Here is a 16,890-nt window from a genome sequence, read left to right as displayed (position 1 = left end):
CAGGTTGTCGACGTGGAGTTCCCGATGCCACACTACCAGCTTTCAGGCTACAGCTACCTCCGCAGTACCACGTGGGACTGATGTGGAATTGCTTGTTAGTGTTAGATGCATTCGCCGCGAGCCTGCGTGCCGCCTATGATGATCTTAGTCTGTGTACTGAACTCTATGTACTGAACTCTATGCATGATCACTTTTGTAAGATGTGCCAACTACTATGTAGTATCTATCGTGTTCCTTTCATTATGCATGTTTCTTCATGAATGATTCTTGTCCTCGCAATTTCTCAATGCTGAACTACTCCTGTTATATATTAGCAGGATGGTTAGACCAGGTGGTCGTGGTCGTGGTGGCAACGCCCCACCACCGCCTGAGTACATGACTGGTATGATCCAACAGCTTGAGATGAATCGCCAGTTCATGGAGAATATGATGGCTCAGTTTCCTCGCCCCAATATGAACCAGCAACCAACCCCAGTAACTCTGCAGGATTTCATGCGCATGAACCCAACTGTGTACCGCAGCTCAACTCATCCTCTGGATGCTGATGACTGGCTCCATGACATCACCTATGAGATGGAGTCTGCTGATGTAGCCCCTGCCAGCTATGTCACCTTTGCTTCCTTCTTCCTGAAGGGACCCGCTGCTCAATGGTGGGACAGCCACAGGCGTACTTTGCCAGTTGGAACAATCATCACCTGGCCAGACTTCTAAGCTCCTTTCCGTGCTCGCTTCATTCCTCAGGGAGTCATGGACCGTAAGAAGCACGAGTTTCGCAGCCTCACCCAAGGCAACAAAACTGTGGAAGCTTATCAGCGGGAGTTTCTGGACTTGTCCCGCTATGATGAAGAAGACATTGCAACTGATGCACGCAGACAGGAGAAGTTCCGTGATGGCCTTCAAGCTGATATCAAGCTCGCACTTCTAGTGCACGACTTTGCTGATTTCGCCACCCTGGTGAACAAGGCCATCAATGTCGAAATTGGTCTGCAGGAATACCAGAGCTCTCACAGGCGCAACCATGACACGGGCTCATCTTCAGGCCCGTCTTCGCAGAAGCGTAGGATATGGATTCCCAACAGCATGTATCAGCCAACTGCACCTGCTCCAAGGCAGTCATATGCTGCACAACGTCTGCCTCCCCCGCCAACTAGGCAGCCAAGGCTTCCAGCTCCACCACCCCAAGCTCCTGTTCCCACTCCCAATAATGGTTTGTGCTTCAGGTGTGGTCAACCAGGACACCGTGCTAGGGAATGCAACCAGAACCAGAATCAACTAGCCCTCCCTACAGCTGGCCGTGGAAACAACCGGCCTTGCAACAACAATGCTAGGTCTTATGGTCGTGTTCATGCCAACCACGTTGATCTTAATGAAGCTCAAGACCAGCCTGCTACTGTGATGGGTACGCTCCTCGTAAATTCAGTACATGCATCTGTTTTATTTGATTCAGGAGCATCGCATTCATTCATGTCAGAAGATTTTGCATACAAGGATGACATTAAGTGTGAGGAGATGAACACTTTGGTATTGGTAAAAACCCCGTGGGACAATGCCGAACCTCACTGGTTGGCATCGACGTCCCTGTGGAAATCAAAGGGCTGGAATTCTATGCCTCTCCCATTATCCTGAAGTCATCTAACATAGACCTCATTCTGGGGATGGATTGGTTGAAAGCGCATACTGCTTCTATAGTTTGCGCCACTAAGGTCGTCCATCTGCTACACCCTTCTGATGAAATAATTGCTTACCAAGCTCATCTAGTTCAGAACGCCGAGGCACGACTTTATGCCTTGAATGCGCTGAATGCTGCACCACTCAAGGGCATTGAAAACATTCCCATCGTTCGTGAATTCCAAGACGTCTTTTCGGAAGAACTTCCAGGGATTCCCCCTGCTAGATCTGTCGAATTCATCATCGATTTGAAACCCGGCACCACCCCTATAGCTAAACGACCCTACATGATGCCGCCGCATGAACTCATTGAGCTTAAGGAGGAAATCGACAAATCTCTTGTCAAAGGTTTCATTCGCCCAAGTTGCTCTCCTTGGGGAGCACCTTCTCTCTTTGTTAAGAAGAAGGATGGGACAAACCAATTAGTCCAAGACTACCGTCCTATAAACCAAGCTACCATTCAGAATAAATATCCTCTTCCTCGGATCAATGATCTTTATGATCAACTGGCTGGCTCATCAGTGTTCTCCAAACTCGACTTGAGGTCGGGTTACCACCAGATCCATGTTCGTGAAGAGGACATCCCAAAAACCGCCTTCGTGAATCGGTATGGATCATATGAGTACACCGTCATGTCATTCGGCTTAACGAATGCTCCCGCCACCTTCTCTTGCCTGATGAACTATATATTCATGGATTACCTCGACAAGTTCGTCGTGGTTTATCTGGACGATATCCTTGTATTTTCCAAGAACGAGGAAGAACATGTTGAACATCTTCGTCTTGTGCTGGAAAAGCTTCGGGAGCATCAATTGTATGCTAAGTATTCCAAGTGTGAATTCTGGCTCCCCGAAGTAACCTATCTTGGGCATGTCATCTCCAAGGATGGTATTGTCGTCAACCCTGAATGAGTTCAGGCTATTCTCGATTAGACTCCTCTGAAGAATGTCAAGCAAGTCCGAAGTTTTCTCAGTCTCGCCAGCTATTGTCGTTGATTCATCGAGAACTTCTCCAAGATTGCCAGACCTCTGACTAATCTGTTGCATAAGGGTGTCAAGTTCGAATGGACAGACAAGTGTCAGGAAAGTTTCCAGGTGCTCAAAGACAAGTTAACTTCTACCCCAGTGCTTGCTCCACCTGATACTAAGAAGGACTTCGTCATTTACTGCGACGCTTCCCGTCAAGGATTAGGCTGTGTCCTAATGCAAGAGCGCAGAGTGATTGCTTATGCCTCTCGTCAACTGCGCCCTCACGAAGAAAACTACCCAGTTCACGACCTCGAGCTTGCTGATGTCATTCATGCACTAAAGCAGTGGCGACATTACCTTCTCGGTAATCATTGCGAGATCTTCACCGACCACCAAAGTCTGAAGTATCTGTTTACTCAGCCAGATCTGAACCTCCGTCAGCAAAGATGGATGGAGACTGTTGCAGACTTTAACATGTGTATATCCTATACCCCCGGCAAGGCTAATGTAATGGCTAATGCCTTGAGCCGCAAGTCTTACTGCAATCACCTCCAGGTTCACAAAGTTCAGCCTTCGCTTGTCGAAGAATTTAGAAAGTTGAACCTTCATATTGTTCCTCCTAGAGCACTTGCCCCCCTCCCCCAGAGTTTCAGAAGATGAATCTTCGTGTTGTTACTAAGGGTTCTCTAAATACCCTGACTGTCGTACCAGATCTCGTAGCTGGTATAAAGACTATTCAAGGTTATGACTCTGAAGTCCATAAGATTAAACACCATCTAGCAGAAGGAAAGCCCTCCTTCTTCTCTATCGCCGATGATGGCGCCTTGTACTTCAAAGGCCGCCTAGTGGTACCACGTTCGAGGAAAAACATGGATCAGACTAAAGAGGTTATGAAAGAAGCTCATGATACGCCTTTGTCTATTCATCCTGGTAGTACAAAGATGTACCAGGTCATCCATCAAAGATTCTGGTGGTCTAATATGAAGTAGGATATTGCTCGTTATGTTGCTGAGTGTGACATTTGTCGTCGTATCAAAGCAGATCATCAAAGGCCTGCTGGAACTCTGCAACCTATCTCTATTCCTGAATGGAAATGGGACCATGTTGAAATGGACTTCGTCACTAGATATCCCAAATCGTAGAAAGGTAATGATGCTATTCTTGTCGTCATTGACCGGCTTTCTAAAGTTGCACATTTTCTGGCGGTCAAAGAGACAACCACTGCTAGTCAGCTTGCTACTCTCTACATGTCCAGAATTGTTTCACTTCACGGTATTCCACTAGTTATCAGTTCAGACCGTGGCAGCTCATTCACTTCAAGATTTTGGGCAAGTTTCCAAGAAGCTATGGGAACTCACCTGTCGTTCAGTACGACGTTTCATCCTCAGTCGCAAGGACAGGTTGAACGTGTCAACCAAGTTCTCGAAGACATGCTTCGAGCTTGTGTAATTTCCTTCGGCAAGAAATGGGAAGAATCTCTTCCATATGCCGAGTTCTCTTATAATAATAGCTATCAAGCTAGTCTAAAGATGTCCCCCTTCGAAGTGCTATATGGACGAAAGTGTCGGACCCCTCTGAACTGGTCAGAAACTGGGGAACGTCCACTCTTCAGTCCGGATTTATCCAACAGGCCGAAGAACAAGTCCGCACTATTCGTGAGAATCTCAAGACTGCTCAGTCACGTCAGAAGAGTCAGTATGACCGTCATCACAAAGACATGGTCTATCAACCTAGCGAAAAGGCTTATCTTCGAGTTACACCAATGAAGGGTGCTCACCGCTTCGGGATCAAGGGCAAGCTAGCTCCTCGCTATATTGGTCCCTTCACTATTCTCGAAAGGCATGGAAAAGTGGCATGTCAACTGGAGCTTCCGCCGAACCTTTCTCAGGTTCACGATGTGTTCCAGGTGTCACAACTCCGCCGTTGCTTCAAGGATCCAATACGAGCAGTGGATCATGAAGTGCTCGAATTGCAACAGGACCTCTCCTATAAAGAGGATCTGGTCCGCATTCTCGAACAAGCTGAACGCTGCACACGTCAGAAGGCGATCAAGTTCCTCAAAGTCCAGTGGTCGAATCACTCTGAAGACGAAGCCACTTGGGAACGCGAGGACCGCCTGCGTGATGAATACCCCGCACTGTTTCCTTCTACCTCCTAAATCTCGGGACGAGATTTCTTGTAGTGGAGGAGATTTGTAACGCCCGGATAATCATGCTACCATAATCTCACGTTAATGGTGCCATGTCACCTCGGTCACTGTAGTTAATCTCAGGTTAATTCGACACCGCTTCAAAATTCAAATTTAAGTTAATGTCAATAATAAAAGTTTTCAAATTATTAAGCAAAAATGTTCGGTGGGTGCCGAATATTGCAAGGATAATTTTAGTAGAGAGAACACATTTTTTTATATAGTGACTAAGTGATTTAAAATAAATAAAACAAAAAAGGGAAAGAAATAAAAGAAAACAGAAAACAAACTAACAAAAAAAGGAAAAGAGAGAAAGGCCCCCCCACTGGGCTTCGGCCCAGCAGGCCGGCCCATTCGGCCACCGGCCCAACCGACCACCACCCCCGCCTCCCTTATCCCCCCCACGACCAAACCCTAACCCCACGACCCCACTCACCACTCACACTCCCCCCCGATAGGATCGGGATCGGGCGACCCGACCCCGTCTCCGCGCCATCACGGCCACCTCGGTCGTCGCCGACCGGAGCCCGCGCCTGGACCTCGCCAGAGAACGCCTCGCCGGACTTCCCCACCGGCCTGCTTCCTCCTACGCGCGACGTCCTCGACCTCCACCTCGCGCCCCGCTGCCACTCCCCTACCGGCAATGTGAGCCCCGCCGCCGCAGTCGTCTCCGCCGCCCCCCCTACTGCTCTGCTGCTACCGCGCGACCTCGCCGACGCTGTGGCCGCTGACGCCGCCCCGCCTCTGCTCCTCGTGCCGTGGTGCACGCGCACGCCCATGCGATCGCAGCCGCGCCCGCTCGCGCGGCCCCCGTCCTCCGCGCGCGCCCGCCCTTGCCGTTTTCTCCATCGCCGCATCGGCCATGGCCTCGCCCGCAGCCCCCGCGTGCGCTCGTCACCGTGCGCAGCCACCGCGCCCGCCCGTGCTCACCGCGGCCCCGCACCACCACAATCGCGTCGCGCGCACGCCGCGGCTCGCCATCGCACCTCACATGTGCGCCTCGCGAGCACGCGCTCGCCGCATGCCCCGCCCGCTTGCTCCCTCTACAGTGCGCCACCGCCCCTGCTTCCCCCTCGACGCGCTTGCCGCGCCCGCGCCCGGAGTTCTGCTCCCCTGCGCGTGCTCCACTTCCTCCGCGCCCTGGCCGCACCCACCTACGCCCAGCCGCCCGTGCCTACTCCCGCCGCCACTCCCGCTGCTGCACGGCTCCGCTAAACGTCGAGCCCCACCCCGCGGCTGGCCTTGCCCAGTGCCCAGTCGGGCTCACGCCCGCACCCGCACCGCCCTGTGCCTGCTAAGGCCTCCGTGCCTTTGACATGTGGTGCCGCCCACAGAACGTATTTTTTAAAAAAAAAAGAAAAAAGAAAAATAAAATAATTAATTAATTCATTAAAGAATTAATTAACTTAATTAATTTTGATTAATTAAACTAATCAAATAATTAAACTAATTAAACATTAGTTATCTAATTAACCTGGTTAGTTAATTAGCTAATTAATTAGTATGACACTCGGGCCCACCCCCTAATTAATACTAATTAGGTTAATTAAATTGTTTAATTAAAATGTGTCACTGAGCAGTGGGACCCATTGGTCAGGTTGACCAGTCAACCCGGTTGACTGCTGACGTCAGCATGACATCATGCTGATGTCATAAATACAATTTTGAATTAATTTAAATAATTAATTAAATTCCAAAAATTAATAAAATCTTTAGAAAATCATATATTTTAAACCGTAGCTCGGATGAAAAAACTTTGTACATGAAAGTTGCTCAGAACGACGAGACGAATCTGGATACGCAGCCTGTTCGTCCGCCATGCATTCCTAGAATAGCAAACACGCAACTTTCCCCCTCCGGTTCGTTTGTCCGAAAACACGAAACACCGGGGATAATTTCCCGGATATTTCTCCCCTTCACCGGTACCACCTCGTACCGCGTTAGGGCACACCTAGCTTTACGCTTTGTCATGTCATGCATCGTCATGCATTTGTTTGCATCATATTTATTGTTTCTCCCCCCTCTTCTCTCGCTAGACACCGAGACCGACGCCGCTGCTACCCAATACAACTACGGTGTTGACGACCCCTCTCCCTTGCCAGAGCAACCAGGTAAGCCCCCCCCTCCTTGATCACCAGATATCGCCTACTCTCCTCTATACTGCTTGCATTAGAGTAGTGTAGCATGTTACTGCTTTCCGTTAATCCTATCCTGATGCATAGCCTGTCCTTGCTACTACTGTTGTTACCTTTACCTGCAATCCTAATGCTTAGTATAGGATGCTAGTTTACCATCAGTGGCCCTACATTCTTGTCTGTCTACCATGCTATACTATCGGGCCGTGATCACTCGGGAGTTGATCACGGGTATATACTTATATACATAATATATGATACTTGTGGTGATTAAAGTCAGGTCGGCTCATAGGAGTACCCGCGAGTGATTCCGATGTTGGGGGATGAAGGGGCAGGTGGCTCCATCCCGGTAGAGGTGGGCCTGACTTCCCGAAGGCCCCCGACGGTTACTTTGTGGCAGAGCGACAGGGCGGGTTGAGACCACCTAGGAGAGAGGTGGGCCTGGCCCTGGTCGGCGTTCGCGGTTATTTCAAGATAACACACTTAACGAGATCTTGGTATTTGATCTGAGTGTGGCTACTGGCCTATACGCACTAACCATCTACGCGGGGACAGTTATGGGAACTCGATGTCGTGGTATCAGTCGAAGCCTTCGTGATGTCAGCGACTGAGCGGCGCGCGCCGGGTTGGACTGGAACACCTGCTCTTGTATAAGGGAGGCTAGGTCTGCTCACCGGCCGCGTACGCAACGTGCAGGTGTGCAATGGGCGATGGGCTCAGACCCCTACGCCATAGGATTTAGACCGGCGTGCTGACCTCTCTGTTGTGCCTAGGTAGGGCTGCGACGTGTTGATCTTCCGAGGCCGGGCCTGACCCAGGAAAGTGTGTCCGGCCAAATGGGATCGAGCGTGTTGGGTTATGTGGTGCACCCCTGCAGGGAAGTTAATCTATTTGAATAGCTGTGATCTTTGGTAACAGGACGACTTGGAGTTGTACCTTGACCTTATGACAACTAGAACCGGATACTTAATAAAACACACCCTTCCAAGTGCCAAATACAACTGGCGATCGCTCTCTCACAGGGCGACGAGGGGAGGATCATCTGTTAGGATTATGCTACACGATGCTACTTGGCAAACTTACGATCTACTCCCATATCCTGCTGCAAGATGGAGGTTACCTGAAGCGTAGTCTTCGACATGACTAATTATCCCCCTCTTATTCCGACTTTCTGCAGTTCAGTCCACATATGATACCCTTATTCCATTTGATACCAATGCATACATATGTAGTGTAGCTCCTTGCTTGCGAGTACTTTGGATGAGTACTCACGGTTGCTTTGCTCCCTCTTTTCCCCCTTTTCTATACTCGATTGCTGCGACCAGACGTTGGAGCCCTGGAGCCAGACGCCACCGTCGACGACGTCTACTATTACTCGGGAGGTGCCTACTACTACGTGCAGCCCGCTGACGACGACCAGGAGTAGACTAGGAGGATCCCAGGCAGGAGGCATGCGCCTCTTTCGATCTGTATCCCAGTTTGTGCTAGCCTTCTTAAGGCAAACTTGTTTAACTTATGTCTGTTCTCAGATATTGTTGCTTCCGCTGACTCGTCTATGATCGAGCTCTTGTATTCGAGCCTTCGTGGCCCTGGCTTGTAATATGATGCTTGTATGACTTATTTTATTTGTAGAGTTGTGTTGTGATATCTTCCCGTGAGTCCCTGATCTTGATCGTACACGTTTGCGTATATGATTAGTGTACAATTGAATCGGGGGCGTCACAAGTTGGTATTAGAGCCGACTGCCTGTAGGAATCCCCCTTCCACACTCCTTGGCCGAAGTCGAGTCTAGACATTACAAAAACTTTTACTAACATGGTTGTGTGCCTTACGGGCCCACGTCGCCATCTGGGTGGTATTAGGATCTTTTACTCCTCGATCCTTACTCTGGGACTCTGAACTCTCTCCTACTCGGGGTAAAGGATTTTACTAACTCTATAAGCATAAAACAAAAGGCATACGTTGGCGACGTATCAGCAGCCATACATGTTTGAAAGGTAGCAGGTGCATTGCATAAACCAAAAGGCATACGTCTATAAGCATAAGTTCCAAAGGGACAAGTAAAAGTGATATTTTCTTGATCAGGTTGAGAAACGTGTATTTGTGAAAAACCAGAGTATCCATCAAGGAAGCAAAAGTGTGTGTGCTTAGATAATCTTTCTAGCATTTGATCAATAAAAGGTAGAGGGTAATGATCTTTTCTAGTTGCTTTGTTTAAATTTCTAAAATCAATTACCATTCTATAGCTGATACGTCTCCGTCGTATCTATAATTTTTGATTGTTTCATGCCAATATTATACAACTTTTACAAACTTTTGGCAACTTTTTATATGTTTTATTTGGACTAACTTACTTATCCAGTGCCTAATGTCAGTTCCTATTTGTTGCATGTTTTTGTTTCACAGAAAATCCATATCAAACAAAGTCCAAACGCGGTAAAAATTGAAGGAGAATTATTTTGGAATATATGTGATTTTTAGGAGGTGGAATCAACGCAAACGGGGGCTCATAGAGCCCACAACCCACCAAGGCAGGCTAGGCACCCCCTGGCGCGCCCAGGTGTCTTGTGCCCTCCTCGAAGGTTGGTTGGGGCCCTTCTTCTGGCACAAGAAAGATAATTTATGCAAAAAATCATGTAAAAATTTCATCGCAGTCGGAGTTACGAATCTCCGGGAATTTAAGAAACCGTGAAGGGCCAGATCTGAGGAGCGCAAAACAGAAGAGAACAGAGAGGGAGATCCAATCTCAGAGGGGCTCCTGCCCCTCCGCCACCATGGAGACCAAGGAACAAAGGGGGAACTATCCTCCCATCTAGGGGGGGCCAAGGAAGAAGAAGAAGGAGAGGGGCTCTCTCCCCCTCGCTTTCGGTGGCGCTGGAGTGCCACCAGGGCAACGATCGGGACGGCGATCTACATCAACAATCTTGCTACCGCCAACACCAACTCTCTCCCCCTCTTTTTAGCGGTGTAACACCTCTTATCCCCGTTGTAATCTCTACTTAAACATGGTGCTCAACTCCATATATTATTTCCCAATGATCTATGGTTATCCTATGATGTTCGGATAGATTTGTTTTCTCCTATGGGTTAATCATGATATTGGTTGGTATGATTGTATATTTTATTTATGGTGTTGTCCTACGGTGCCCTCCGTTCTCACGCAAACATGAGGGGCCCCCGCTGTAGGGTGTTGCAATATGTTCATGATTTGCTTACGGTGGGTTGCGAGAGTGAGAGAAACTTAAACCCGAGTAGGTGGGTTATGGCGTATGGGAGTAAAGAGGACTTGATACTTAATGTTATGGTTGGGTTTCACGACCTTAATGATCTTTAGTAGTTGCAGATGCTTGCTAGAGTTCCAATCGTAAGTGCATATGATCCAAGTAGAGAAAGTATGTTAGCTCATGCCTCTCCCTCATATAAAGTTGCAAGAATGATTACCGGTACTTGTTATCGATTGCCAAGGGACAAATTACTTTCTTGTTGACAAAAACCCTTTTACTAAACACCTAACTTTTATTATCTTGCAAAGTACTTCTAGTTTATTCTTGCAAAGTAGTTCTAGCATCACACCTACAAAATAGTTTCATACTTGTTTCCGATAAAACAAACGTCAAGTGTGCGTAGAGTTGTATCGGTGGTCGATAGAACTTGAGGGAATATTTGTTCTGCCTTTAGCTCCTTGTTGGGTTTGACACTATTATTTATCGAAAAAGGCTACACATGATCCCCTATACTTGTGGGTTATCAAGACCTTTTTCTGGCGCCGTTGCCAGGGAGCAATAGCGTGGGGTGAATATTCTCGTGTGTGCTGGTCTGCTTTATCACTAAGTAATTTTTATTTTGTGCTCTTGTTTTCTATCTTTAGTTATGGGTAGGAAACGCAAAATACCCAAAAAAAAGTTGTACCTACTAAACCAATGGTTGAAGAACCACCCAAAATATATCATACTACTGAAGCTTTCTACTTGGATCATCTTCGATCCATTTGTGCTCGTGCTGAAAACCCAACTAGCTTAGTTGAGGGAAAATCATTAGATGAGCATGCTTGTTTTGTGCGACATCGTTTATCTGAAAAAGGGAAACTTTTACAACATAAAATTAATACTATGCAATGCTATGCTTGGAATTTATGTGAATTATATGATGTTACTTGTTGTTCTGAAGACCCTAAGAAACACCTTCCCTACCAATGTGAATTTATTGATGATAGAATCGTATCTTCTTATGCCAAAGGTGCGTATAATTACTTTGATATCGAATAAATTGAAGAATTTGTTGCTTTTAAGGGTGCTTATGAAATTGCTTCTTTGATTGAAAAGTATGAAGCTACTCTTTACAAATCTGAAAATTTTGCTATACTTAAATATTGTTATGATAATTATGCTTCTAATGCCTATGTTAAACCATATATTGAGGACTCCTCCGCTGTCCAAGAAGAGACTAATATTTGGCAGGAGTCTATGGAAGAAGAAATTGATGAAGCTGCGAGCTCATTGGATGAAAAAGATGACGAGGAGAGCAAAGAACAAACGGAGGAAGAGCGGATTAGCTACCCGTGTCCACCTTCTAATGAGAGTAACTCTTCAACTCATATATTATTTACTGCCCTTTCGTTCTTACCAAAGGATGAATGCCATGATAATTGCTATGATCCCATTCATTCGTTTGAAATATCCCTTTTTGATGAACTTTATGCTTGCTATGCTTGTGGCTAAGATGCCAATATGAATTATGCTTATGGAGATAAACTTGCTATTTTTCATTATGTTAAGAATGAAATTTTTTCTATTGCACCCACGCATGATAGTCATATTATCTTTTTGAATTCTCCAAACTACACTATATCGAAGAAGTTTGCACTTATTAAGGATTATATTGATGGGTTGCATTTTACTATTTCACATGATAATTTTGATGAATATAATATGCATGTGCTTGCTGCTCCTACTTGCAATTATTATGAGATAGGAACTACATCTCCGCTCTTTATGTTTCCAACACGATAAAATTGCAAGAAACAACTTATGCTATGTATTGGCCTTTACTTGATGTGCATGAATTGTTCTTGTATGTCATGTCGATGCATAGGAAGAGAGTTAGACTTCATCATTGCTTGATATATGTTGCTTTGTGCTCATTACTAAATGACAAATCATTGTTAATTAAAATTGGCTTTGATATACCTTGGGATCCAAGTGGATTCATTACTTGAGCACCTTATGTCTAGCTTAATGGATTTAAAGAAAGCGCTACCAGGGAGACAACTCGGAAGTTTTAGAGAGTCATTTATTTCTGTTGAGTGCTTTTATAAAGTTTAGAAACAAAAAAATATAGAGGAGAACTTAAAAAAGTTTTCACAAAAGAGAAGCGATTGGAAGTTATGCATTGGAGAAGTGAGGGTCGACCTTGAACACTTGTGTTCATGCTCATGGAAACAATGTAGAATTTTTCATGAAGATTCTCACAAAAATAATTATCCCCTTGTACAATTCCATTGTATTATAAAAATAATGTGTCAAGATTTGCCTTTAGGATGTTTAGATTGCTTGTTGGTTTGTGCGGTGCAAAACATAAACTTTGGCTCTAGTGCTCGATTTTACAATTTTTTTACTGGAACGTCCAATGGTGATGAAACTTTTTGAAATGTATTCAGATTACTACACACTATCCTGTTTAAGATAGATTCTGTTTTTGATGCATTGTTTTGCTCGTTTTGATGAAACTATCGATTTTTATCGGTAGTATAAGCTATGTAAAATTTATATTACAGAAGCTACAATGCAAAAACAAAATATGAATTGATTTGCAACAGTACTTAGAGTAGTGATTTGCTTTATTATACTAACGGATCTTACCAAACTTTCTGTTGAGTTTTGTGTGGATGAAGTCATCAAAGATCGAGGAGGTTTCGATATGAGGAGGAGGAGAGGAAAGAGATCAAGCTTGGGGATGCCCAAGTAACCCCAAGTAAATATTCAAGGAGACTCAAGCGTCTAAGCTTGGGGATGCCCCAGAAGGCATCACATCTTTCTTCAACAAGTATCGGTATGTTTTTGGATTCATTTCGTTCATGTGATATGTGCAAATCTTGGAGCATCTTTTGCTTTTAGTTTTCATTTTTATTTTATGCACCATGCTGGTATGGCATAGTCCATGGTTGATTTATATAAAGCTCATTGCACTTCACTTATATCTTTTGAGTGCGGCTTTATAGAATGCTTCATGTGCTTCACTTATATCGTTTGAAGTTTGGATTGCATGTTTCTCTTCACATAGAAAACCGTTATTTGGAGAATGCTCTTTCGCTTCACTTATATTTGTTAGAGCATGGTATTTTATAGAAAGAATTAAACTCTCATGCTTCACTAAGATCTATTTAGAGAGTCAAAAGGAATTGGTCTATTGGGGAACGCAGTAATTTAAAAAAAAATCCTACGCACACGCAAGATCATGGTGATGCATAGCAACGAGAGGGGGAGTATTGCCTATGTACCCTCGTAGACCATAAGCGGAAGCGTTATGACAACATGGTTGATCTAGTCGTACGTCTTCACGATCGACCGATCCTAGTACCGAAAGTACGACACCTCCGTGATCTACACATGTTCAGCTCGGTGACGTCCCACGAACTCGCGATCCAGCAGATTGTCGTGGGAGAGCTTCGTCAGCACGACGGTGTGATGACGGTGATAATGATGCTACCGGAACAGGGCTTCGCCTAAGCACCGCTATGATATGACCGAGGTGGAATATGGAGGAGGGGGGCACCGCACACGGCTGGAAACAATCAACTTGTGTGTCCTAGGGTTCCCCCTGCCCCCGTATATAAAGGATCAAGGGGGGAGGTGGGCCGGCCCTAGTGGCGCGCCAAGGGGGGAGGAATCCTCCTCCTAGTAGGAGTAGGATTCCTCCTTTCCTAGTCCTACTAGGAGGAGGAGGGGAGGGAAAGAAGGGAGAGGAAGAGGAGAAGGAAAGGGGGGCGCGCCCCCTCCCTAGTCCAATTCGGACTCCCTATAGGGAGGGGGCGCGGCTGCCCCTTGTGGGCTGCCTCCCCTCTTCCCTATGGCCCATGAAGGCCCAACTTTCCCCTGGGGGGGTCTGGTAACCCTCCAGCACTCCGATTTTCTCCGAAATCACCCGGAACATTTCAAGTGTCCGAATATAGCCGTCCAATATATCAATCTTTATGTCTTGCCCATTTCGAGACTCCTCATCATGTTCGTGATCAAATCCGGGACTCCGAACTACCTTCGGTACATCAAAACACATAAACTCATAATACCAATCGTCACCGAACGTTAAGTGTGTGGACCCTACGGGTTCGAGAACTATGTAGACATGTCCGAGACTCATCTCTGGTCAATAACCAATAGCGGAACCTAGATGCTCATATTGGCTCCTACATATTCTACGAAGATCTTTATCGGTCAAACTGCATAACAACATACGTTGTTCCCTTTGTCATCGGTATGTTACTTGCCCGAGATTCGATCGTCGGTATCATCATACCTAGTTCAATATCGTTATTAGCAAGTCTGTTTACTCGTTCCGTAATGCAACACCCCATAACTAACTCATTAGTCACATTGCTTGCAAGGCTTATAGTGATGTGCATTGCCGAGACGGCCCAAAGATACCTCTCTGACAATCGGAGTGACAAATCCTAAACTCGATCTATGCCAACTCAAGAAACACCATCGGAGACACCTGTAGAGCACCTTTATAATCACCCAGTTATGTTGTGACGTTTGGTAGCACACAAAGTGTTCCTCCGGCATTTGGGAGTTGCATGATGTCATAGTCATAGGAACATGTATAAGTTATGGAGAAAGCAATAGCAACAAACTAAACGATCATCGTGATAAGCTAACGGTTGGGTCAAGTCAATCACATCATTCTCTAATGATGTGATCTTGTTAATCAAATGACAACTCATGTCTATGGTTAGGAAACATAACCATCATTGATTCAACGAGCTAGTCAAGTAGAGGCATACTAGTGACATTCTGTTTGTCCATGTATTCACACATGTACTAAGTTTCCGGTTAATACAATTTTAGCATGAATAATAAACATTTATCATGATATAAGGAAATATAAATAAAAACTTTATTATTGCCTCTAGGGCATATTTTCTTTAGTCTCCCACTTGCACTAGAGTTAATAATCTAGTTCACACCGTCATTTAACACCAATAGTTCACATCTTTATGTGATCAGTTCACATCTCCATGTAACTAACACCCAAAGGGTTTACTAGAGTCAATAATCTAGTTCACATCTCTATGTGATTAACACCCAAAGAGTGGTCATGTTTTGCTTGTGAGAGAAATTTAGTCAATGGGTTTGCTACATTCAGAGCGTATTTTGCAAATTTTCTATGTCTACAATGCTTTGCATGGAGCTACTCTAACTAATTGCTCCCACTTTTGATATGTATCTAGATCGAGACTTAGAGTCATCCAGATCGGTGTCAAAGCTTGCATCAACATAACTCTTTACGACGAACTCTTTGTCACCTCCATAACTGAGAAACATTTCCTTATTCTACTAAGGATATTTTGACCGCTGTCCAGTGATCCACTCTTGGATCACTATTGTACCCTCTTACCAAACTTATGGTGAGGTACAGAACAGGTCTGGTACACAACATAGCATACTTTATAGAACCTATGACTGAGGCATGGGGAATGACTTTTCATTCTCTTTCTACTTTCTGCCATGGTCGGGTTTTGTGTCTTTACTCAACTTCACACCTTGCAACATAGGCAAGAACTCCTTCTTTGACTTTTCCATTTTGAACTAGTTCAAAATCTTGTCAAGGTATGTACTCATTGAAAATATATAAAGCGTCTTGATCTATCTCTATAGATCTTGATTCTTAATATGTAAGTAGCTTCATCGAGGTCTTTCTTTGAAAAACTATTTTCAAACACTCCTTTATGCTTTCTAGAAAATTCTACATTATTTCCGATCAACAATATGTCATTCACATACTTATCAAAGTATATATTCAAATGATGTAGTGCTCCCAATCACTTTCTTGTAAATACAGGCTTCACTGCAAGTCTGTATAAAACCATATGCTTTGATCACTTTATCAAAGTATATATTCCAACTCCGAGATGCTTGCATCAGTCCATAGATGGATCGTCGGAGCTTGCACACTTTGTTAGCACCTTTAGGATTGACAAAACCTTCTTGTTGCAACATATACAACTCTTCTTTAAGAAATCCATTAAGGAATGCAGTTTTGACATCCATTTGCTAGATTTCATAAAATGTGGCAATTGCTAACATGATTCAGATAGACTTAAGCATCGCTACGAGTGAGAAAATCTCATCGTAGTCAACATCTTGAACTTATCGAAAACCTTTTGTGACAATTCGAGCTTTGTAGATAGTAACAGTACTATCAGTGTCCGTCTTCCTCTTGAAAATCCATTTATTCTTAATGGTTCACCGATCAACAGGCAAGTCAATCAAAGTCCATACTTTGTTGTAATACATGGATCTCATCTCAGATTTCATGGCTTCAAGCCATTTCGCGGAATCTGGGCTCATCATCACTTCCTCATAGTTCGTAGGTTCGTCATGGTGAAGTAACATGACCTCCAGAACAGGATTACCGTACCACTCTGGTGCGGAACGTATTCTGGTTGACCTATGAGGTTCGGTAGTAACTTGATCTGGAGTTTCATGATCATCATCATTAACTTCCTCACTAATTGGTTTAGGAATCACTAGAACTGGTTTCTGTGATGAACTACTTTTCAATTCGGGAGAAGGTACAATTACCTCATCAAGTTTTACATTCCTCCCAATCACTTCTTTTGAGAGAAACTTCTTCTCTAGAAAGGATCCATTCTTAGCAACGAATATCTTGCCTTCGGATCTGTGATAGAAGGTGTGCCCAATAGTTTCCTTTG

This window comes from Triticum dicoccoides, chromosome 6A (assembly GCF_002162155.2).
Source record: "Triticum dicoccoides isolate Atlit2015 ecotype Zavitan chromosome 6A, WEW_v2.0, whole genome shotgun sequence".
Lineage (NCBI taxonomy): Eukaryota > Viridiplantae > Streptophyta > Magnoliopsida > Poales > Poaceae > Triticum > Triticum dicoccoides.
This window is presented reverse-complemented; position numbering follows the sequence as displayed.